Here is a 16317-nt window from a genome sequence, read left to right as displayed (position 1 = left end):
TCAATTCACTAGCTGCCCACGCTTTCAGATCTCTCAGGATGAAATTACAAAGCACTGATCTTACTGCATATCACTGTAGCATCCCACCCGTGACCTTGACCACTGTAAGGCTGACCACTAGCCCTACCTTTCTTTCTTTACCTTCTAATCACTACTAATCAATGTCAAATTAGCTTCTTCAGAACCTTTGATGGCGAATCTTGCCAAAAGCTCTTTAAAAATACAAGGATGTATCTTGACAAGATTACACCTCTCTCACAGTCACTGATGGCTTTAAAGAGATTTGACAGGCTTGTGTGGTATGACTTGCCTCCATGAAGCCGTACAGGCTCTTCTGCCATAGAGAACAACTTTTCCATGCTTTCTCTATTGCTGTCCTTTATTGCAGTGTCTACTGATTTGCCCAGGACAGCTGTCAGATGTACTGTACAAGTAATAATAACAAGTATAGCAGTAGTAGGACTTTTCGGCTATGGATTTTAAAGCATTTATCAAGTTAACCAGCACTCATTACAGATGAGTAAAGTGGAGGGCAAAAAAGTTAAAAGAGTTACAAGGTTGTGCAGAAAGTAACTGGTGGAGGTGGACGTGGAAGCAAGGCTCCCTTGTTCCCTGTCTTAATACTGCATTTTGTTGTATTGTGGCTGAAGAGGGACCTTCCCAGCCCTTCAGAGCAACTACTGTGGGTTTTGGAGACATTCCTAGTGAAAATACAGAAGTACTTAGCTCTGGTACTTGCTCTGGGAGCAGTGCCTACTGCTCTTTTGCTTTTCTTTTAGATAGTCACAGAGTCACCGAACAGCTGATGTGAAAAGAGACCTCTGGAGATCATCTGGGTGAACCACCCCCACTCAAACAGGGCCACCTAGAGCTGGCTGCCCAGGACTGTGTTGAGGCAGTTTTTGAATATCTCCAAGGATGAAGACTCCACAGTGCTCACTGCCTTTTTCTGCTAGACACGTCTCTCTGGTAAAACAATATGCAGCACGGTTTCCCATCCCATAAAGTCTGATTTTTAGTCCAGACATGGATTTCACATGTGACTTGCTGCTAGTTCCTGTTCCTGTTGTTTCCACTGTCTGACTTCAAAAAACCAAGCTTAACTGCTTCATACTTTTGTTCTGAATGTCTCTTCCCACTACCAGGGTATTGACATTTCACTCATTTATCATCATAACTAACATATAAGTGATAAAGTGGTACATGAAGGTGACATGAAAGTTTTATATGAATGAGTTTAGGACAGCTTGTTACCAAAAGTAGAAAGCTGCAAATAGACCTTGCCAAATGAATGCCTGTAAATCCTCTATGATATATTATCTATAATGATATTATATATTCAGGATATGTCACAGTTCACAAGAAAACTGGAAATATTGGGTAATTTCAGAATATTTTACTGATGGTTCCCATATGTCACTTGTTGTCTGGCATATTTACCATGAGTTCAAATGTATAAAGTCTGAGAAGGAGAGAACAAATAATTTTTAGAATTATCTTCTATAAAACAATAAAAATTGGCTTTCTGAAGGCTTCAGTGATTCAGGAACTGGAAAACCTAGAAGCAATATATTGCATATATCATTAGAAATACAGGGACCTTTCTTTATTTCTCCCCTCTCTATGCTAATCAGAAGAACACATTATGGAAATTTCAGATGGCAAACGAGAGAGAACAGAATACTTTCTGCCCTAAAATCAAGACCGTGAATTTTTTTAAGACTATTGAAGGTCTTTCCTATAAAAGGTCCTTCCTAAACCTTGTTTAGCTATCTCTTCTGACTTCACATATTTTAAACTGAAATTATTGTCACCTTTTTATTTTCTAGTTTCTTCAGTTTCTTCACAGTTTTTAATCTGTGCTATTGGTACAAGGAAAAAGGAACAGCTTTCATCATGTTTTGTTTGTTTTGATTTTCAGAACAATGGAAAGAAAATTAAATATCTAGAACCTTTGATGAGAAATAAATAAAGAAATATGGAAAATGATACCTGTCTACATAAATACATGCCTATATACATACACATACAAGTGCACCAGACTCATTGCAATAAAAACAAGTCATTTTTGTTTTGTTTCCCTGTCAGGTAAGGAGTTGCAAAGTTTCTACCAAATCATTCTCACATCAGGTCTTTGCAGGGGTGGCTGCTCAGGAGCCCTCAGGGCCCTCCCAGCAAGGGCTGCTGCCCCCCCCAAGTCAAGACGGCCTGGGCAGGCAGGACAGAGCTGAGACAGAAGCATGGAGAACCAAGGGACACATCCAAGAAGGGAAGTCTCCTGAGTGCAAACATGCCATGCATCTGTGAGATCAGGTTCCTGCCCTCCAGACCTCAGCCTACTCTGGAAAACTGCTTCTAATGGAGTCCTGACCAAGGAACCCTCCTAGACTACATTTAAGAAGTTTCTGGCATGCTTTTGGCTTGACTATTAAACATGTTGGTTCACATACATAAGTACAGTAATTTAGCATGAATCTATTTACTTTGCTAGTTCCGCATGTCCTCACCTCTGCAGCAACTTTTACCCAATGCTTGTCAAAGACACTGTCATGTGTCACTGTCATGGTTCAACAAGGGCAAATGTAGGGTCCTGCACCTGGGGAGCAAGAACCCCAGGCACCAATATAGGTTAGGAATGGATCTTCTGGAAAGCAGTACTGAGGAGAAGGATCTGGGAGTCCTGGTGGACAGCAAACTTTCCATGAGCCTGCAATGTGCCCTTGTTACCAAGAGGGCCAATGGGATCCTGGGCTGCATAGGGAAAAGTGTGGCCAGTAGGTCGAGGGAGGTCATTCTCCCTCTCTACTCCGCACTGGTGAGGCCACAACTGGAATACTGCGTCCAGTTCTGGGCTCCCCAGTTCAAGAGAGACAGGGAACTACTGGAGAGAGTCCAATGTAGGGCAACTAAGATGATTAAGGGATTGGAGCATCTCCCTTATGAGGAAAGGCTCAAAGAGCTGGGGCTCTTTAGCCTGGAAAAGAGAAGGCTGAGGGGAGACCTTATCTATGTTTACAAGTACCTAAAGGGTGGCTTGAAGGATGATGGAGCTGGACTCTTTTCAGTGGTTTCCAGTGATAGGACGAGGGGCAATGGGCACAAGCTGGAACATAGGAAGTTACATTTAAATACGAGGTGAAACTTCTTTACGGTGAGGGTGACAGAGCACTGGAACAGGCTGCCCAGGGAGGTCGTGGAGTCCCCTACTCTGGAGATTTTCGAGACCCTCCTGGATGCAGTCCTGAGTATTGTGCTCTAGGAAATCCTGCTTTAGCAGGGGAGTTGGACTAGATGATCTTTAGAGGTCCCTTCCAACTCTGAAAATTGTGTGATTCCGTGATTCTGTGTATGCTTCTACTTCAGAAACTAAAGTGGGTTGATTTTTGATACAGACTTGAGAGATTTGGATTTCCAACACAGAAGCTCTTTCACATTGTAAAACAAGAAAAAACGTGGAGGTGGCTGACAGAAAGTCTAGCTGACAAAATGTAAAAGAGAAATGAAAGGAAAAAGAACCAAATGTACCCACAACCAGGGGGTATGCAAATCCCAGGTTTCATGACGGAAGTTTATGAAGGAACAAATTTAGACCCCACGGAAGGCAATGGAAAGACTCCTACAGATTTCTGTGGGCTTTTGGTCAGGTTTTAAACCCTTGAACTCTCAGTATCCTGTCAGCTCCCCTGTCATATCAAAATGTACTGAAAAATCTATCAGAAGAGTGGAAAATACTTCAAAGGAAGTATGCACAGAACCCCATAGGAAAAAGTGTGTTATAAATGTGAATGCTCAATTTGATTTACTCCTCTCTTTGATATTAGAAGTATACTGTAGCTGAAAACAGCCGTTAACGTACTCAAATATGGAAAAAAAAACACCGTTAGTGGTCTCCTTGGCCTTGGGCAGCTAGTATACATCACATCAAGGATTTCTGCTAGTCATACAGGTAGGGATTCACTATACTCTTTGTGCATAAGATGGAGAGTAAAAAGCTGTTACATTGGCTTGCCTTTCTTTCTCCTAAAGAAAGGGGGCTCAATTTAGAAGGTTAAGCATCCACTAAATTGGAAGGAAAAGCTGTAATATAGAGATAAATTTCAGAGGTCATCTTCCCCTGCATTAGGGACTTAAATTTATGTCAAAAGAAGCACTTATGGAAGATCTCCTAGTTCATTTGCATTGTTTGGACATGTTCTCATGGCTTTTAATAAAGGCTATGGCATTCCTCGCTAGCTGCGCACGAGAAGGTATAAGGCACACAGCAGTTTACACATAAAACAGACTGTGTGCAGATGGAAAGTATGATGGAGGAGATTCCTACCATCATATAAACAAACAGAAACACTTACCAGAAAGTCAGTAAAACAATGCACTATATTAACTAGAAATGGAAGAATCTGTGTGCAAACAATGTTTTCTCTATCATGGGAAAGCTCATTTGAATTAAGGTATCACAAAGAGCTAGCAGAGAGAATATCTCTCCTCTTTGGAGAAGCTATCGTTTAAGAAGAGGTTAAAGGTATGTGTGCATTTAGTCCAGAAAGATGAAAGATGGGAGGAAATAGGCATGTTGTTCACAGATCCATGAGGGAGGGAAAAGAACTGCTGAAATGCCTCACAATGGTAGAGGGGTGGATGAATTCTCTGTGGGAATTAGGAGTCTGCAGCCCTCCTGCTCTGGAACAGCCTTGCAATGGTAATGGCTGACTGGTTTTCAGGTGCAATTTGATTGAGTTAGAAGGAAGCTATTTGATGGGACTGACAAACACGAATTATCTTCTCTCCCCCAGTGTTCAAAACACGAAAGAATTCATCTGGGCTTGCAAAACTACCTGGGTTCACAGAATTACTATGAGTAAGTTTCCCCCATCCCTCTTCAGAAATGTCCTCTCTCAAATCCATGTTATGCTGCAAGTCGAAGACTGCTATGTGTGAACATTGCTGATGTAAATTATTTTTTGGCCGATTTCAAATTTTTTCATTTTATGTACTCAGAGATAGTCATTATTGCAAAGCCTAATAGACAGTGGAAGTCTGTGATCTGGAATGAGTCCAGTCTATATGAAGGCTCGTGTTTATCTATAGAGAGCTGTTATATGTGGTGCTAAATACTAGCTATTTTGAAAATAATTAAATTTACGAGTATTTCCTAAAGATAGCTATACCCTCCAGTAGTTCAAAGCTGTCAAATAACTTTTAGGTGCTGCTACCATACAAAGTAGCATTAGTGATTCATTGTTATAATTCCTGATTTCCTTAAAAAACACAGTATATGAGAGTTATTAAAGTTCTTGACTTTTTGGAGGGAAAAGTATCAATTCCATCAGTAAGAAAGATATTCCATTTCAAAGATTCACAGCTTGCCAAAAATCTTTCTTCACTTCTCTAAATAAAAAGAATTATTTAAATTTCATGGCAGAGTTATGCAACACAAAACATGTTAGGAATAGCTGACATTGTTGGGAGGGGCAACGCGTATGGTGAACGCTGCTATCACTTGATCAAAGCCTCTGAAACATTTCTAAGATACCAGAGGCCCTCTTGAAGAGTAGTTGGTTTATATGCATAAGGCAAGTAAATAGTTGAGGCTTTCAATGAAAATCTTTTAAAAACTCCATACAAAAGGGAGAAAAAGTAGTGATAAGGCATATGTAAACAGATTAAGAATAAGCTCTTTCAATGGGGAGATCCTTGTTCTTGTGAATAGCCAAATGTTGTTGTGATACAAAGAACTAAGAACAATGACAATAAACATGAAATAAAACATTCTGAGCAACTTAAAACATGTGCAAACGGGAAAGGAGATTATGGCCAGCTGAACAGCAGCTTACCTTCAACTCCATAGATGTCAGAAGGCTCAGCAAGACCAAAATTTTCAGACAAATGAATCATGATGAGATTCTGAGAACTTTGTAACTAGGTCAGTGACTCTGTGCCTTGCTGTACCACTGGTTTCCTGTAGATGGAAGGCACAGAGGATGCTTTGTTTCTGAAACTGGCCTGGGCAGAGGGTAGCACACAGACAGACAGACATATGCGTATCTGTGTACATATGTACCTATAGCTGCCATTACCTGGGCAACCTGACTCAACAGTGAGAGAAATCAAAGTCTTGTTTTCAGAACCGCTTAATCCTTGGAGATAGGAACATATGAAACTAGCTAGTTATTGTTAGCAAGGTTCCTGAACCATCCTGCAAAACCTAAATTAAACTGGTTTGAGTAATGATTTATGCATAGTCATTGTAAAGATAAGCATGTTTTGTGAACCCTTGCTGATGTCCAGTTGCACCCCAAATTACTCATCTCCACAGAGTGGTGCAAGTATCATGTGGAGGAGTACCATGTGCCTCATTCTGTTATAAAATCTTTTCCTCCTTTCCATAGAGGATATATGAGACCTTTTGGGTTTCTACCAACAGCTCATTGGTGCCACAAGAGACTAATAATCTTTCTCAAGTAGTTTGAAGTGGAGAAGAATTTTCCTTCCTTTGATAGACCCTGTAGCCTTAATTTTCAAAGCTGCTGTTGTGACTTTTTTTTCAAACTAGGCAAACTAGTTCTAATTTATTTTTTTTCCTTGTGAAACTTGAAGCAAGCAAGAACTTCAAAAAAAAACCACCTTTCTTAAAAGACTTTTAAGAAAGGTGTTTTTTTTCAAGTGTATCAAGTGTAACCTCCCCCTCTAATGGCCACAGACGTGTAAAATGTCTTATTCACTCTGCGTCTTCAAAATATTTGTACTTCAGAGAAATGAAGAAAAGGCTCCATGTAAATAATTTATGGAAAAATAATTAAAACTTCAGTTCTTCCCTTCTATGAAAATACTGATATATCAATTTTTAAACAAAAATTATGTGCAAATAGGCTTAGCACTGAATGAAGTGGTGGGTACATATTGCAAACCAAACAGACTGTGGCTGGTTCTGCAAACTTAGGTACCTAGGTATCTAGCCCTGAAATCCCTTTCAGGTTTCCTAAATAAGAAGTAGAGCATTCAATGGAGAGTTCAGTCACTTTAAAAGCAGGATTTAAGACATAACTTTCAAGCAATTGCTTTTTTTGAAACAGTTTCTTGAATATTCAGAGGCATTTTTTCACTGCGGAGCAGCTTTTAAAAGGATTGGTATGCCAGACACACTTCATGTTGTCCTTATCTTTATTTAAACAAATTCACAGACTTGGTGCTCTGAAGTATCAAACTAAAATCTTCTGAGCTGAGCCATACCACAAAAAGAGCTGTTTGTACATAGAAATATTGTCAATTGTAGCAAGAACAACAGAAAACGTAGCCCACTAGTAAATAGTGGCTAAGGAGCTCTGCATCTAGCTGTGTTTTGTCCAGAAGAGTTGAGTTTAATTAACACTAACTAAAGAAATAAATCATGCAATGAAAATCAATTTGATAGTGTGGTCATATTTGAAAAAAAAAAAGAGACAAACATTTTGAATATAATTAGATCCTACTCATCAATATGGTCCCTAGTTAATAAGCTATTCATTGACGTGATGAGGAGCCATAGAATGACTTCTGGAGCACTTGGCAACATCTTGAAACTTCAATGACTCAACCCGGGAATTAGGTGCTTAGCTCTAGGCTTCTTTGGTTAAAAGCTTAAGGAAAAACATATTGAACATATACTGATCAACACTGTAAGCAGGAGATTGGAGAGCTTAAACTCAAATCTTAGCTAAAAGATCCTCTACCATTTCAATGTAAACTTACAACAATTAAGTCTCAAATTACATTTTATGTTTTAAAGGCAATAAAAAGCAGTTTCCTTTCCAAGATTTCTTTTGTCCATCATACCATCAATAGGAAATAGCACAGTTAACAGCAACTGATACAGGACAGCTTGAATTCCAGATTTTGTGTTCCATAGTGACCAAAACATACAGACTTTGATCCACAGCCTGATACTATTGGAAAAACTCTCATTGGCTCATTGGAACTACCTCCAAAATCTGCTTCCACTTTTGTCCAACTTTTGTTCCTCTTTTTGTTAAAATTGAATCAGTGATGCTTGTGATTGCCTATCAGTGGCGGTAGTTGGATCATGTATTCCTATATGTGGAGGAATACTGGATCACACAGGTGCAGACTTCAGACCCACATCTACTTTCTAAAGAGAAGGGAAAAGAGAAGGATAACAGGCAAGGCAAGGTAAGGCGAGTTGACTGAATGTACAATTAAATGCTAGCTTTAAGCCAGTGGTTACATGTATTATGTCTGCAGATCAGTGATACACTGTCACTGTAATAACCATAGTGGACTATAAAATGTATTTAGTTGGCTCTCTTTATCTAGTAGTCTGCAAGACAGCTTGAGTGTTAAAAGTCATTTGCTGGTCCTGAAGCTTCAGAGACAGTGGATGACTAAATACATGAAAAGCTATCTGAAGTTTACCAGCTTGGACTTAACAACAGGTATTTCACCTACCTCTATATTTATTGCTTTTCTGGATAAAATGGTGAGATAGATCTGGGAAGTGCACTTCAAACCACCCAGCATGTGAAATTATCAGGGACCAAGCTTGTCAGGTAGTTTGGGGCATTTAAAGAAAGAAAAATTTATAGTGAGAGTAAAGCCACCCAGAGCTGCCCAGATGTTATTGCAAATGATATTATGAATCATTAAACCATAATGACATATGAAAATCTTTGATGATGGCAATGAATCCACCAAAAAAGACATTAAATTATTTTAGCCTTGCAGTGTCCTTTAGTGTTTTATCACCAAACTCTGTTTTTTCTTCTTTTTTCTCCAACTGTTAGGATGAGATACACAATGAATCTTACTTTTATGTACCCTGGAAAAAGCTGCACTTCCTTGTCTGACACATACAATACATTTTATGTCTCATACTTGTATAAGGAGCAAATTATTGCCATATTTAAGCAGATGTCAGCAGCTATTATGTTGTGAAGATTCTCCTGGAAATGCTGGATGAGCTGGTTAATGCTTTCTAGGAAAAAGACAATTATACAAGACACACAATAATGAAAGCAACAAAATAGTTTTGTTTCTGATTCAAATGTTAATGTTCAGTTGTTTACTAAATTCCAACCAAAATAGGGGCCTCCCTGTGCTATGTGTTGTACAAATAACCAGCAAGTAACAGTCTTTGAGTGAAAGAGCTCAGGAGGATTAAAAAAGGAACTTCTTTTTGCACTTTCTAAAGCAGAAAAAATGGAGTCAGTATGTGGAATGGTCAAACTTGCATAAGATGTGTGGAACAAAATTAAAGGTGGAATTTGAGTCTTATTTTAACCATGAGGCTGTCCTCATGGTTGAACTGAGAAACTGGATGGTGCAAAGTCAAAGAAGGCTCTAAAAGGTTGTGGGTTTTTTCGTTTGGTTTTGTTTTGGTTTGGTTTTGTTTCTTTGTTTGTTTGTATTTGGGTTTTTTTTGTTGTTTGGTTTTTTGTTTTGGTTTTGTTTTGTTTGGTTTTGTTTTTTAAATTTGGTGCTGAAATCTTCCTTCTCCTTCTCCTTCTTCATCATAATAACACCAACTTGCCAAAAACTAATGCAAGTTAAAAATAAAAGTCAGAACTCCTCCAAAAACTAAAGCTATGATATTTTTGACATAAATATAGTGTCAGAGGGAAGGGTCTTAAAAAAGCCACAGAAATGGGAGACAGGTCAGGTGGCATTTTTCTGAATTGATATGACAATTCCTAGGATACAGCATCCTTGTGTACAGCTGAAGGTTTATGTTATTTGGAGGGGTCCAATATGTTCAGAGATGGAAAGACTGGGTTTGCCAGCTTACAGCAGCAAACTTCAGGTTGGATATGGCAACTTGTGTCAATCATCAATGACTGCAACAGCAATGTTGTAGTACAGAAGTCTTATTACATGTGAGCTTTGTCTCCTCAGCAGTAAAGTAATACTTTGTGGGAAGCTTAGTTTAGAATATAAACTTTGTGGTACAAGGTCTTCCTCACTTTGCAGCTCTTACCTGGTCTACGAAAGGGAGCATATAGATATATCATAGACTTTCTCTGACAAGTCATTAGTTTTTCTTGTTTGTGGCATGACAGCTAACTCTGACTCAGAGCATTGCACTAAAATGTCATGGTTTTAATGTCTAGAACCTCAGAAAAGGAAAATTTTTTGATAGATTGCTGCAGGTATAATTCTATAAATCCACTAATCTACAGACAGCTCCAATGCTGAAGGTTTTTGACTCATGCTGCATGCTGGGAAGTACAGAACAACAGAGTCCCAAGGAAAGTCAATCATCATCAGGAAGAATGTGATGCAAAGAGAGGTGGACTCTTGGGTTTTGTTGTTGTTTCAGCTTTTTTTGCTGGGGGGAACATCGCCTTAGTGGAGAGTACAAAAGTAGTGTCAAGTAGTCAATATTCAAAGAAGCAAGATCACTTGTAATGAATCTATTGACTGCTGTGTTGGAAGAATTTGCCTATGTGTTATTCAATTTTTAAGCTAAATTTGAATCAGGCTATAGGGGATATAATTAAGTTTAGATCAATATAATAGCAACATTGGCACTCTCTTAGCCCAAAGAGGATCTCTCCCCTGTATGGACAGAGCATGTGGAAGGGAGAATTCCCAGAGATAACTTTATGCGTATCTTTTCCTGACAAACAAGGTTTAGTTTCTGACTTGACTTGAAGACCTTGGGTGCTTCCAGATCCCCAGGTCAAAGTGCATATTGCAGCTCTGTCCAGGCAACCGAGAGGGCAGAGGCTTAGAAATGTGTCAGCCCTCTCTCTGCCCTTCTGCACCCCAACTCCACCTCTCTGCACCTTGATTTCTGCAGAAATCAAACCTGGACAGGCCCGGCAGCCTATAAAAATCCAATTTTATATATGATGTTGGTGACCAAGGAAGATGAACCCCACAGTGTGACTCTGCATATTACCACAGAAATTACTTCTACATGTTCTGGTACTAAAGATGTTTTAGCAGTTTTTAGGACTTCTGTCTCCTTTAAGCGTTATCTTGCACATGTACCTGCATGTGTCTTCCCTATGCACTTAGGCACCTAGGTCTTAAGAAACAGTCTTTCCAGGAAGTTCGTTAAAGTCAGTTTCACTTGCCTTCTACATTACCATGAAGTGTACCCAAAGAGGTTTCCATAGTGTACGCTTAAATTGTGTCCAATTTCCTCAAAACTAATGCTGCATCTGCTGCCAAGAAAAGCAGACACATCTTTTCTAAATGCTATTACTCTGGATTAAGAGAAGATTCCACTGTTTTCTCTACCTCTTTTGAAATACCTGCAGTCTCCAAATTCATTTGATAAAAAAAAAAAACCCTGTATTTCATTTCTTTATAATAGAATGGTAAAGAATGATAGTAGAGAATGGTTAGAGAAGTAAAGTCTGTATTTAAAATCTCCTTTGAAGATATCATATGCAGTAGCAGATCATTTCTGTATGTTACAGTGGGACATAGTTCAACACCAGTGTAGTCTGTTTTCTGCACAGCTGAAAGCATTTTCTAACAAACTTTCTGACGCACTCAATGCATGTCATCAGAGGTAATTAATGTTGTTATGTAACAGCCTTAACTCAAGATCACTAACTTGATAACCTACCTCAGTAACTCAATCATCTGTCTCGTTTACAGTTACTCATTTTCACTTATTTTTTAAGTGAACTTAGCTCTCACTTACTCCTTACACTCATTTTCAGCATGATTACACTGACTTAATTTCTAACGTATCTGTCCTGATTGTGTTGGGAGCTCAGGATGGTGGTTCAGAAAGTGCCTGTGCTCATAAGAACATTCTATCTCCATAAATTCAATATTGCAGTTCACTTAGTCAATACCTAGATAATTTTAAATCCCTCCCTTGATCAATGTGCTGGCCTTTTTATAGACTCCTTAGTTCACTTTTTTTTTTCCCCACAGGAGGTGTAAAGCAATAGCTGACTCCTCTCTGCTTTGTTTATTCTTAGTGTCGGTGCAGGTAGGCTCTATGTCAGGCAAAGAGATTCTTTCAAGAGACCCTACACAGTCCTCAAAGAAATACATTGCTGTAATGCAATTTGCAAACTCCATTCCATCTCTTGTTAGATTTGTGCCTACATTAACTGAAAATACAAGCTATTTTAAAATCTAGAAATAATCATGTTTCCAAAATCTGTATATACACAGTAAATATGTAGGAGAGCTGAACGTTTTAGGTTTCAGATATATTTAGGGAATCTCAGTCTACAGCCAGACAGTATAACCCCACCAGATTTTAAGCAAACATGAGGGAAGTTGTATTATGTACAAAAATCCCAAAGATGTTGCTAGAGGAGAGCGAGTTTCTCTCAGTGAATCTGTTACATGCTCCATTACAAAGTCCAAGATGCCCAGTAAGACTTTTGACTCATATGTTCAGCTGTCAGCCAGACCTTTGCCTTGAGCCAGTTTTTTTTGAAGAGTTTGGCAAGATTTAATAAGCTGTGCACAATACTTTGCATTGTCTTCCGTCAGTCCTTTCATGCAGCGCACTCACCAAGCCCTGGCTGCCTCCAGTGATTGCCAGCCTCCCTGGAGGCTGGTGTTCTTGGCAGAAAGCTCTTCAATGGGACAAGAAGTTTTATGTGCATTAAAGGAAGGTTCACAGCATGGTTTCCTCTTGTTTCTGCAGCCACACTGCATCACACTATCATTTTTTCAACACTAATTCTTTTTGGTTGATTGCTAAGGGGCAAGATCCATTTGCAGATGACATTAGCTTGAGGATGGTTATTCTTCACGGAAATCCAGAACGGGTTGATGACACTTTGACTCTTTGCTGATTTTCTTAAAAAAGGCATATTGCTCTGCTTTCTGAATAAGAAAATATTAAGCGGTTTAATTGCCTAATACACAGCTGGTAATTTGAGATTATAATCTCCTGTGTGTTAATTTACACAAATATGATATAGCTGACCAAGGATGAAATATCAAATCCTCATGAAGGTTCATGATGATGGTGTTTAAATGATGTGCATACTTCTAGAGGATCGGATATTACTAAACATTAAGGCTTAGTTAACCCCTTTTTTGACAAGTTTGACAATTTAATCTCCCCATCTTCAACTTTGAATGATTAACAAGACAATTTAAGCAACTTTAACTGGCTTCTGTTAGTTTGGATAGCTTCAAACACAAGCCTTGTAGATGGTGTGAACAGATAAGTATGAAATACTGATTTTTTTTTCAAGCAACCTTTTGACACTGCTGAATGAGAAATGAGATTTTATTGTCCCAACTGGGATGGATAAGGTCACTCAGTCATTACTTGTTGCCACAGTAATCTAAGGCCTCTCAGAGAAAACAGAAAAGCTTAGTCCAGGCTATTGTGAAGTTGTTGGGACTATTACCCCATTTTACTGACACGCAGAAGAGATAACCTCCCTGTTACCTCTTTCACTACTTAAGGTTAGGTCTCAAATGAGATCCATTCTTCTAAAAGATTCCCAAGTCTATCCATTTGTTCCCAAAGATATCCAAGGATACATTTGATATCTGTTTTTTTCCCTCAGTTAGGAAGTAAGGAGCGGGACCTTGAAAGTTGGCTATTTATTTCTCTAAGTGATTCCTATAGAATTTTGTATTTCTTAGATTTAGAATTTCTGGTAAGCCGTTTTTGTTATTTTTACTTTAAGTAGCATTGAGGCCTTGGCAGGAGGGCAGGTATATGACAGAACTGAATGTGATGAGATACATTTCAGTCATGATAGAAATAGCATGTCAAGAGGGAATGGGAAAATGACAAGCCTTGGCCAAGAAGTTGCCCTGTCTGAAACTAGTTTTGGGTTCTCAGTCCTTCCACTTGGCCCTAGTCCCATTTGGCACTGTTGGGTTTTTTTACAACTAGACCCATTTCTCATCTTCAGCACAGTCATTTATGACATCCTAATTCTCTACTTCTCATGAAAGTCACCTCTGACTTGCAAATGCACCCTTTCCAGAAACTTTAGCTGCCTGCTTGTTTGGTTTTTGGTTGGGTTTTTTTGTTTGTTTTTTTTTTCGTTTTTTTTTAATTGGCCACAAAAGTGAGGAGAATATAGACACTTCTTTTCATAGACTTTTACTGCCCATCTGGTTGTGAGTTAAATCGGAGGTGTTGATTTAGCAAGTGTAGTCCCACATGGTTGGGGTCCGGGCTTCTTTCTCTGTAAACCATGCAAAAAATTAAGATCAGCTAAGGTATTTTTGTGAATAATCCCTCACATTGTATGGCCAGGGAGACCAAAGACCAGAAGGCCTCAGGGGAGGCCACTCTCTTTTGGAATTTGATTCCTTCATTTTTTTGTCCACACTAGAGTCTTCTGACCTTCAGGGCACATTATAAATCTCTGCTATTCATTCAGGCTCTTGCTATGGAGCATTCACTGAGAAGAGAGCAGTGGACTCCACGTGGTTTCGATGAAGTTATTCAACCTTCTTTATCTTGCAGCTCCTCATACAGTGAGTAGATAGGGCAGATTTCAGCCCACAAAAGATGGAGCTGCCAGTGCAATATGTTGTAAAAAGTATCAGTTGCTTTATGGCACTGGGGTCAGGATGAGAATAGAAGTTATGATATGGTAGTGGGTCAACAATTTGAAGTGAGATGGTGTCAGAACATCCTGTAACCGTAACAGAAGTAGTTAAATGAAAGTGGATGTAGGGATTTTTTTTGTCTAATCATATTTGCAAAATTCAATAGACATTTGACCAGGTCAGAAGATAGATTTGTATTTCTAACAGGCTTAGCTCTGAATGGCACTTAAGTTTTTGGTCTACAATTTTGAGTTTATGTCTCAGTGGTCACCCTCCTTGCACTTCTTTCTTCCTTTGCCTCCTTGCCTCTCATAAGCAGACACTCATGTGTACATGCAGAGCTAGAAGCTCTGTGAATTTAAGTCTTTTTTTTTTTCTCAGATTCCTTTAAATGTTGTTATTAAACTAGAAAAGTATCTATATTATGATTTGTGTTGTTTTGCTCCTTTGTTGTGTTTGTTTAAAGGGGCTAACTACACTGAACGCTGAAAGGAAGAATGCATTCTTTTGTATTATAGCAAGTTGTTAAAGGCCACCTGCAGGCTTACAACAGTTGCAATGAGTATGAAACATTATTAAAATTAGTGCTTTATATAATTCATGAAAGCTACCTCTGTGGCATCTGATAGATTTACCTCATTATGGGCCAGCTTTGCCATGTTTCTTGTTACTGACCTTAGAATCCATAGTGTCCCACTGAAGACCAGAGAGACAGTTCTTAGATGAAGGTATTGCTGAAGCAGGCAAAGAACAGTCCGTCCCTGTACTGACAAATTAAAATTTTTAAGGACACAGTATGCTGAGGCTGTTCATGCTTTTTGTAGGTTCATGGAATAATCTAAATTTAATAAATGGAGCAGTTAATCAATAGCTACTGCAGTGACTTCGCAGGCAGTGCATCACTTCAGCAAACACATTTTGTCACAGTAGGAGTTCATAGAAGGCATTATCAGGGAAACCAACCAGCAAGGAGTTTGAATAGTCTAATCTTGAGGTAACAAAAGCATGAATAACCATTTCAGGCTCTGGATCAGATACAACAGGCTGCAGAATGGTGATATTCTTTAAGCGCACCCAACAGGATTTGGATTAAACCCAGGAAATAAAAGAAAACCCTAGGCAAATTACTATTAAAATACAGACAACATCAAAGGCAATAGCAAGGAAATAAAAAGATTGAAAGAACTGTTTTGGTGTAAGGATAATTTATTTTCATTTTATCAACCTTTGTGCATAAGAAGATTTTTTAGTTTCCAGGAGTGCACATTTGACAGCCATGATTAAGTTTATGTCAAAATGACATGCCATTTTTTTCTTTTCCATTGATCCTAATTTCCTTCTGTTAGTTGAACAATTAGATGCTTCTCCATCACTGAGTTCAGGTTTTGTTTTGTTTTGTTTTTCTCTTTTTCTTCTTTCTCAAAACCCTTCTTGACATTCAGAGAAGGGAAAGGGAGATGTTCTCCCTCTCCTACCACGTAAGTTAGAAGGCAACCAGAAAAGTAGAAAGACATGAGCTCTTTACTGGCCAGGTGATTGTGCATTTCATGTACAACTTTCTTGTGCAGTTAAGGCATAGAACATCCTTCTCCTACTTTGCAAAAACTGAAAATATTAAATCTGAGGTCCATGATAATCAGTGGCAAAATTCCCATTGTCTTAATTTCCCGGTTTGAAGTAAAACCGAACCAATTTTCTGTTCTGTAACTCTACATCCTAGCTAGGCCTCCTCTAACTCTCTGAAATTAACGGCATATTGTGGAGAAAACTGCTCGTTCTCAGAACGATAAGACCAATGTTTGTGCTCCGTGCCAAGGA

Source organism: Numenius arquata, chromosome 1 (genome assembly GCF_964106895.1).
Source record: "Numenius arquata chromosome 1, bNumArq3.hap1.1, whole genome shotgun sequence".
NCBI classification, from domain to species: Eukaryota; Metazoa; Chordata; class Aves; order Charadriiformes; family Scolopacidae; genus Numenius; species Numenius arquata.
Note: the sequence above shows the minus strand (reverse complement) of the source record.